Source organism: Podarcis cretensis, assembly GCF_951804945.1.
Source record: "Podarcis cretensis genome assembly, chromosome: 12".
Taxonomy (NCBI): Eukaryota; Metazoa; Chordata; class Lepidosauria; order Squamata; family Lacertidae; genus Podarcis; species Podarcis cretensis.
This window is the reverse complement of record NC_137181.1, coordinates 6,519,108-6,528,955: the sequence shown is the minus strand read 5'-3', so window position 1 is coordinate 6,528,955 and position 9,848 is coordinate 6,519,108.

Below are 9,848 nucleotides of genomic sequence, written 5' to 3'. Positions count from 1 at the left end.
AATGAGAACATAAAGATCTTATGTCCTTTTTTACAGTACCAGCCATTCAAGTAAATCGGGCCCATTTTAAGACCGGTGCCCCCTGGTTTAACTTAAAGTGCAAACAAGCTAGACGACATCTATCTATCCTGAGAACATAAAGGTACACAAACTTAAAAGAAGTGTAAGCAGGCAGCAACAGGGATGCTAAAAAAGAAAAATTTGAAGAGCACATTCAAAACCATGAAAATATTACTTAAATGCATTGGTAGCAGAAGGTGATCTAGTGAGGTAAATGGATTTACAGGTGTGCTAAGGAAGGAGAAGTTGAATGAATTATTTGGATGTGTCTTTGCAGCAAAAGAGTCTGAGGAACTGAGGCAGATAGTGGTGTTGAGGTGTTTATTCTACCTTATTGGCAGAATAAAAGCTGACAAGTTGCTGAGTCTGGAAGGCATCCGCAAGACAGTTCCTAAAAGAACTCAAATGTGAAATCTAGGACTGGGGAGTGGCCAATGCAAACCCAATTCTTAGAAAGAGACCCCAGGCGATCCTGGAAAACAGGCCAGTTTGCTTAACAGAAAACTGGTGGAAATCTCTTGCCAAAAACAAGTCTTTTTTATTTATTTTTTTAATACATATTTATTAAAGTTTTTTGAATACAAATGCATAATTAATAAACAACATTACATATATCATAACATAATTTCGTCACTTCTTTGGACTCCCTCACGTCTCCCGCTCCCACTTACATCTTTACAAAAAAAATTTTCCAAGCAAATTACCCACTTATTTGCAATCTTATCTCCGCTCATTTAAATAAAATCTAACAGTTCTCCAAAAAATTTATATTTTCCTTAATCTCACTTATCGTCAAGTTCAAATCTAATTCAGTGGTAGGCAGTTATTTATGATCTAGCATCCTTCTTAACATTCAACCAAATTACAATATTTTTGTAAATAAATCTTGAATTTCTTCCAGTCTTCTTCAACCCTCTCTTCTCCCAGGTCTCGAATTCTGCCAGTCATCTCGGCCAGTTGCATATAGTCCATCAGCTGCATCTGCCACTCTTCCAGTGTGGGTAGATCTTGAGTTTTCCAGCTCTTAGCGATAAGTATCCTTGCTGCCGTTGTTGCATACATAAAAAATGTTCGGTCCTTCTTTAACACCTTCTGGCCGACAATACCCAGAAGGAAGGCCTCTGGTTTCTTAGTGAAGGTATACTTAAATATCTTTTTCAACTCATTATATATCATTTCCCAGAAGGCCTTCACTTTAGGGCAGGTCCACCAGAGGTGAAAGAATGTTCCTTCATGTTCTTTACATTTCCGCCAAAAACAAGTCTTGCTGAGGTGGAACCAGCATGGCTTTTGCAAGGGTAAGTGCTGCCTCACGTAAGTTCTTTGAGAGTGTCGTCAAGCGTATACGTAGATAGAAGTGATTCAGTTGACTGCTAAGTAAGCTTAGCAGTCACAGAATAAGAGGAAAGGTTATCTCACGGATTGGTTATGTTACGAAACAGGAAGCAGGACTATATCTTGGCTCAGAGGCTTCTAAGATTAGCAAACAAATAAACACCTATGTTTCTTCCTACTTCCTTGCAGTATTTGCAAAACTCCTTTTTGGTATGCAGTTTTCTGTGTGCACACCCCACTATATTCCATTCACAGCAATGAACATGACATAGGTGCTGTGTTTGAGTAGGATCATTTGAAGTTCTGTACACATTCACCGTTTCATGGCCTGTTCAGGATGAGACATTTGGCGGCTAATGGATTGAGGTTGAATCCTGACAAGACAGAAGTACTGTTTTTGGGGGATGGGGCGGGCTGATGTGGAGGACTCCCTGGTCCTGAATGGGGTAACTGTGCCCCTGAAGGACCAGGTGCGCAGCCTGGGAGTCATTCTGGACTCACAGCTGTCCATGGAGGCGCAGGTCAATTCTGTATCCAGGGCAGCTGTCTACCAACTCCACCTGGTACGCAGGCTGAGACCCTACGTGCCCGCAGACTGTCTTGCCAGAGTGGTGCATGCTCTAGTTATCTCCCGCTTGGACTACTGCAATGCGCTCTACGTGGGGCTACCTTTGAAGGTGACCCAGAAACTACAACTAATCCACAATGCGGCAGCTAGACTGGTGACTGGGGGCGGCTGCCGAGACCACATAACACCGGTCTTGAAAGACCTACATTGGCTCCCAGTACGTTTCCGAGCACAATTCAAAGTGCTGGTGTTGACCTTTAAAGCCCTAAACGGCCTCGGCCCATTATACCTGAAGGAGCATCTCCACCCCCATCGTTCTGCCCGGACGCTGAGGTCCAGCGCCGAGGGCCTTCTGGCGGTTCCCTCATTGCGAGAAGCAAAGCTACAGGGAACCAGGCAGAGGGCCTTCTCGGTAGTGGCGACTGCCCTGTGGAACGCCCTCCCATCGATGTCAAAGCGATAAATAAACTACCTGACATTCAGAAGACATCTTAAGGCAGCCCTGTTCAGGGAAGTTTTTAATCTGTGATATTTTAGTGTATTTTTGGTTTTTATGGAAGCCGCCCAGAGTGGCTGGGGAAACCCAGCCAGATGGGCGGGGTACAAATAATAAATTATTATTATTATTATTATTATTAGTAAACAAAAAGACACATTTTTAACATAAAGAACATACAAGCGCAGCCAAACTTCTTGTACTTGCTTTATCAGCTGTAGCAAACGGGTAAGTTAGATCCCACATGGTGTCATCAGAACCACTATGTAGGTATAGGTTAGAAATCAAAGGTCGTTCATGCTGACTTTCGGTCAAAAGAGGCAAGATGGAATCCATGGAGCATAGCTTTCTTTGCCTAACTCTAAAGACCCTAAACACTAAACTTGATTCAATAGGGCTTTGTCAATAAAACTGTCACAGTGCCATAATTGGAATTGTGCTTACATCAAATTCATACACTTCTTGACCATAAAAACCCTCAAAGCATTTTATAAAAAGGAAGAAAAAGAACAACCCTTATTGAAAACTATTAATGAGCCTATACAGTTAAAAGTGATACATAAACCATGGAATGAGACAAACTTACAACTGATCCTCTAAGTTTATTGAAAGATGGATTTTATCCCCAGTAATTTGGAATAGGTAAGTAACTATTTCCCTCTTTGTTATAAAAGAATTCTCCTTATACTTTATTATTCTTTGCTTACTAATTTATTCCTTGTGTAAATGAGTTATAGATTTTGTGATTGTGCAACAATGTATAATTGGTTGTGTGTGTATGAAAAAAGAAGATGATAAGGATACACAGAGAAGAAAGACAGTAAAAAAAAGCACTTGCTTAATTTCTTCACAACAAATTTCTGCACTATTATACAAGCAAAATAACTTAGCAAGAATATGTTTGTTGGGAGATTATTTTGCATTCTTGCACATTTTTCTTTATAATTTGCTTGAGATCCTCCCCTGTCAGCAGTTATGCAGTTATCCATGAGATTTTAAAACATTTTTTAAAGAGAGAGAGAGAGATGATCAATTATAATGGTGGATACTCTAAAATTACATTTTCAAGCTTTTCAGTTCTGTGAATCAGACACATCATTTATTATACAAAGAAACTCACAATAAACTCGCACTAACAGTCAACCCATGGGAGCACATGAAGCAATCTGTTCTGGAGTCTGAGAGAGGGAATCTGTCTTTATTACAAAGTATAATTTATGTGGATTTTATATTTATGGGATTGGAGTCTGAGCACTTCAGTTTTATCTTCTTATTCTTAAGTTGATAAGCGACACATTCTAGGAAGACTCCTGCCTTAAAACCCTTAATCCCTTCTAATATTTAAGGAAAAAATTCATTTGCCTTGTGTCTCATTTTATGCTGGGACATGCATTTCTCATATTTTTTCTTTGATGTCTGGTTAATGTGACTTATTTTTAAATTATTTAAAATTCAAAAGCTTGCCATCTCAATATTGGGAAAAGCTGTTTGCGAATATGTATCAGTATTGTGTCTGATGCTGTGACTTTGCATTGCGGTTTGTAATATCTAATGCATTGGGTTTGGCTCTTTCAAAGCTAAGCAGCAGCATGATATATTTTAATATGTATTATATACCTGTGGAGATTATAGTCTGTCGTCCTTCCCCTAAGGGGAACATATTTTATGGTTTAGTAGGTCATTGACATCTTTAACCTCAATGACTCTACACAACACAGTGGGAGAAGATTTTTAAATGTCAACACCAGGAGTGGGTCACTCAACTTCCACTGACTAATTCCTGGAAGTTAATTGTACAGTGTTCTACTGTTAGCCTTTAAAAGTAAAGGTAAAGGTACCCCTGCCCGTACGGGCCAGTCTTGACAGACTCTGGGGTTGTGCGCCCATCTCACTCAAGAGGCCAGGGGCCAGCGCTGTCCGGAGACACTTCCGGGTCACGTGGCCAGCGTGACAAAGCTGCATCTGGCGAGCCAGAGCCGCACACGGAAACGCCGTTTACCTTCCCGCTGGTAAGCGGTCCCTATTTATCTACTTGCACCCGGAGGTGCTTTCGAACTGCTAGGTTGGCAGGCGCTGGGACCAAGCAGCGGGAGCGCACCCCACCGCAGGGATTCGAACCGCCGACCTTTCGATCGGCAAGTCCTAGGCGCTGAGGCTTTAACCCACAGCGCCACCTGCGTCCCATAGCCTTTACCCTTCTGCAAACATAATTTTAGGTTCTGGCTCTAATCATAATGCAATGGGCTCTGTTCTGTATACCATAGAGAACAAATGGCCAAAGTCTCTCTTACCCTGCATAACTCTGTTTCCAAGCAGCAGTCTGTGGACCTGAAACAATACACCCCATATACCTGTATTTACTCAGATTTACTCTCACCCTGCCTCCAGCCCGCTTACCACCTTCCTCAGCAGAGATTGCTTGATGGCATGGCCCGGCGCAGAACGGCCACTGCCTTCCCCTGGCTCTTCCTGCTTGGGAGCCTGCTTCCACTCGCTTCCCTACAGCAGCAGCTGCCACCTAGGGGGAGCTTGTGGTGCCCCATTCACTGCCTTTGCTTCTGCACCATGGTGCACCTCATGCTGGAAACTTTGAGTGCGATCGCCCCCAAAAAGATCAGCAACATGTCGCCACCAATCATCCAGATTTTCATTTCTATTTTAAGACTTCATTTTCTTAATTTTGGATTTTTAAAAAATAGGGGTTGTCTTGTACATGGAAAAATACAGTATGTGCAAAGGAATTTCCACAAAATTAGATCTACTTAAACATTTTGTAGGTCTAGCCATTCCTCTCCAGTTTTTAAGACAGAGCTGCTTTCTGGGATCATTAGCTACTGTATTTCCGGCCTTTGCAATTAAAATAGCTGTGGTAAGGGACCAAAACATATTCCAGTTGTTTTTAAATGTCCAATAACTTCCTTATTGAGAATGCCTGCCAGAAGGAGAAAACGAGGTGCAAAGAGCCAGAAGACCATTATTGAGACTCACAATTCCTCTAAAACAAAGAATCGGCAGAGAGCCAACACCATCTGCCCTGGCTCAGAAACAGAGCGGATTGAGGAAACCGAGAAAACGGAGCAAATAGAACAAACAGTGAGTAACAACGTTGGGGGAACCTCACCCCCCCTTAAGGAGGATGTCAATGACCCGACCCCCCTCCTCCCAGAAAAAGCTAATCCGTCCAAGAGGGCAAGAGCAGGAGCAGGAGGGATTCCTCCCACTCCTAATGCTAACCCACCCATGCCTCTAGAACAAGATATCAGAGGAGCCTGCTTTCAACCAATTCGGGATACGCACCCCTACCAAGAGATTTGCATGTTGTCTGCAGAAACTATGGTTCTGGTTCTCCAAAGACTGGATGAAATCCTCACCAGAATAGTTAACATTGAGAAACAATTGGATACTAGTTCCTCCCCTTTATATGCCCAAGGGCTTAAAAGGATGATAAGAAATGACTCTGTTAACAACTCACCAACTCAAACTATGGATGAAGTGAGGTCCTGTCAAGTCTTGCAAACGAACCAGATAATAATAATAATAATAATAATAATAATAATAATAATAATAATAATAATTTATTATTTATACCCCGCCCATCTGGCTGAGTTTCCCCAGCCACTCTGGGCGGCTCCCAATCAGTGTTAAAAACAGTACAGCATTACATATTAAAAACTTCCCTGAACAGGGCTGCCTTAAGATGTCTTCTGAATGTCAGGTAATTCTTTATCTCTTTGACATCTGATGGGAGGGCGTTCCACAGGGCGGGCGCCACTACCGAGAAGGCCCTCTGTCTGGTTCCCTGTAGCCTCACTTCTCGCAATGAGGGAACCGCCAGAAGGCCCTCGGCGCTGGATCTCAGTGTCCGGGCTGAACGATGGGGGTGGAGATGCTCCTTCAGGTATACAGGACCGAGGCCGTTTAGGGCTTGAAAGGTCAGCACCAACACTTTGAATCGTGCTCGGAAACGTACTGGGAGCCAGTGCAGATCTCTCAGAACCGGTGTTATGTGGTCCCAGCGGCCACTCCCAGTCACCAGTCTAGCTGCCGCATTCTGGATTAATTGCAGTTTCCGGGTCACCTTCAAAGGTAGCCCCACGTAGAGCGCGTTGCAGTAGTCCAAGCGTGAGATAACCAGAGCATGCACCACTCTGGCGAGACAGTCCGCGGGGAGGTAGGGTCTTAGCCTGCGTACCAGGTGGAGCTGGTAGACAGCTGCCCTGGACACAGAGTTAACCTGCGCCTCCATGGACAGCTGTGAGTCCAAAATGACTCCCAGGCTGCGCACCTGGTCCTTCAGGGGCACAGTTACCCCATTCAGGACCAGGGAATCCTCCACACCTGCCTGCCTCCTGTCCCCCAAAAACAGTACTTCCGTCTTGTCCGGATTCAACCTCAATCTGTTAGCCGCCATCCAACCTCCAACTGCCTCCAGGCACTCACACAGGACCTTCACTGCCTTCACTGGTTCTGATTTAAAGGAGAGGTAGAGCTGGGTGTCATCTGCATACTGATGAACACCCAGTCCAAACCCCCTGATGATCTCTCCCAGCGGCTTCATATAGATGTTAAAAAGCATGGGGGAGAGGACGGAACCCTGAGGTACCCCACAAGTGAGGGCCCAAGGGTCTGAACACTCATCCCCCACCACCAGTTTCTGAACACGGCCCAGGAGGAAGGAGCGAAACCACTGTATAACAGTGCCCCCAGCTCCCAGCCCCTCTAGACGGTCCAGAAGGATGTTATGGTCGATGGTGTCAAAGGCCGCTGAGAGATCCAGCAGAACTAGGAAACAGCTCTCACCTTTGTCCCTAGCCCGCCGGAGATCATCAACCAGCGCGACCAAGGCAGTTTCAGTCCCATGGTGAGGCCTGAATCCCGATTGGAAGGGATCCAAATGGTCCGTTTCCTCCAGACGTGCTTGGAGTTGTTCAGCAACCACCCGCTCAATCACCTTGCCCAAGAATGGCAGATTTGAGACTGGGCGATAGTTGGCCAAATTGGCCGGGTCTAAAGATGTTTTTTTAAGAAGCGGTTTAATGACCGCCTCTTTCAGCGGGTCTGGGAAGGCTCCCTCACAGAGGGAAGCATTCACCACCCCGCAAAGCCCATCGCCCAGCCCTTCCCGGCTCGCTTTTATCAGCCAGGATGGGCAAGGATCAAGGAGACAGGTGGTCGGTTTCACTCGTCCAAGCAGCCTGTAACAGCCCGGAGGTAACAGATTGGAATTGATCCCATATAACAGGACCAGACAGAACTCTAGCACTCTCCCGCCCTGGCCCTGCTCCCACTGTGGAGTCTACCTCCTTCTGAATCTGAGCGATTTTATCTGCAAAAAACTTTGCAAAAGCATTGCAGGAGATCTTGGGGTCCCTACCAGGCCCCGGTGGTACAGGTGGTTCCGATAAACTGCGAACCACCTGAAAAAGTCTCCTGCTGCTGTTTTCTGCAGATGCAATGGAGGCGGCGAAGAAGGCCCTCTTCGCCGTCGCCATTGCCACTTGGTAGGCTCGACGTTGAGCTCTAACCCGTGTCCGGTCTGATTCAGAATGAGTTTTCCGCCACCGGCGCTCTAGCCGTCTCAACGATTGTTTCATCACCCTCAGCTCCGGGGAAAACCACGGGGCTGTCCGGGCTCCATGCAATCGGAGAGGGCGCTTCGGAGCCAGACAGTCAATAGCCCTGGTTAACTCCACATTCCAGCGTGCCACCAGGGAATCAGCTGAAAGGCCATCAACTTGGGATAAAGCATCCCCTACCACTCTCTGGAAGCCAATTGGATCCATTAAGTGGCGGGGGCGGACCATCCAAATCGGTCCCACCTCCCTGCGGAGGGGAAGGGTTGCGGAGAAGTCCAGTTGCACCAGGAAGTGATCTGACCATGGCACTTCTTTTGTTTCGCTTTTAGTTAATGTCAGATCACCAACATCCGTAGAGGTAAACACCAAGAGTAAGGCATGTCCGTGGCTATGAGTTGGGCCTCCATGGGACAGCCCCATGGAGGCCATGCTTTCCACGAAGTCCCGAGCAGCCCCTTGTAAGGTCGTCTCGGCATGGATGTTAAAATCCCCCAGGACAACCAAGCTAGGTGTCTCCAGGAGCATATCCGCCACGACCTGAAGCAGCTCGGGCAGGGAATCCTTGGTGCAGCGGGGAGGTCGGTACACCAGTAGGAATCCTGTACTGCCCCTATTGCCCAACTTCCAGAACATGCACTCAGAAAACTGGGTCTTCCCAATAGGACGCCTGGTGCAGACTAATGACTTCCTAAAAATCACTGCAACCCCCCCTCCCCGCCCACATGCCCTGGGTTGCTGTGCGTAAGAGAAACCTGGTGGGCAGGCAGCGGCAAGGACAGGCCCATCTGCCTCATCCAACCAGGTCTCTGTCACACATGCCAGGTCAAATCCTCCATCCACAATCAGGTCGTGGATGGCAGTGGTTTTATTCATCATTGACCTGGCATTGCACAGCAACACTTTCAGGTCATGTGGTTTTCCCTTGCTGATTACTGTATCCTTCCGGTCAGGACCAGACCTGGAGGCAGGGATAGTCCTCAAACAACGACTAAACCTGCCTCCTCGGTAATGACATGGTCTGGTCTTAGCATAACTCCTCCTCCTGCCCATGATCACTGAGATCGGGTGTCCCAATACATCTCCCCCTGTGGAACCTGCCCCACCCAATCTATTGGCTGAGGCCCACTCCCAGGCAGCCATGACCCTTCCCCTTAAAAGGCAAAATACAAACTATATAATAATTTAACAGAATAATAATAATAATAAAACAAAACAGAACAAAACAAAACAAAGCAAGGAACAATAGTGCTGACTCAGTGCTTATCCCACCCCAAGCAAAAATAAAATGATGAAATAATATAATATTATAAAAAACAACAACCACCATTTAAAGTGCTGCAAATTAAAAGCGATTAAAACATTTAAAACCATTTTGTCCATTGCTGCCGGTAGCTGCTCAGGCCTCTAAACTGTAGTGGTAGTGCAGGCCCCGCCCCCTAGGCTGGATGGAGTTGGCAGGAGAGGGAGCGGTCCTCCCAACACTCACGCAAGCAGCAGCAGCAGCAGTCGTGTCCCGGAGGCCTCTCTCAGGCCTCTTATGCTGTGGGTGTGAGTGCAGGCCCCGCCCCCTAGACCGGATGGAGTTGGCAGAAAAGGGAGCGGTCTTCCCAACACTCACGCAAGCAGCAGCAGCAGCAGCTTGAGATTCACCGATACACTCATAGGTGGATGAACCGCAGACAAATTACTATGTCCTTGTCTCAGCTCCTGAATTACCGTTACCGAAATGTAGATCTAGAAAATTTCCACTTCCTGCCTACCTTGAGAAACACCATGCGCCTATTTATGACCTTTAGGTCATCAACCCTCCCAT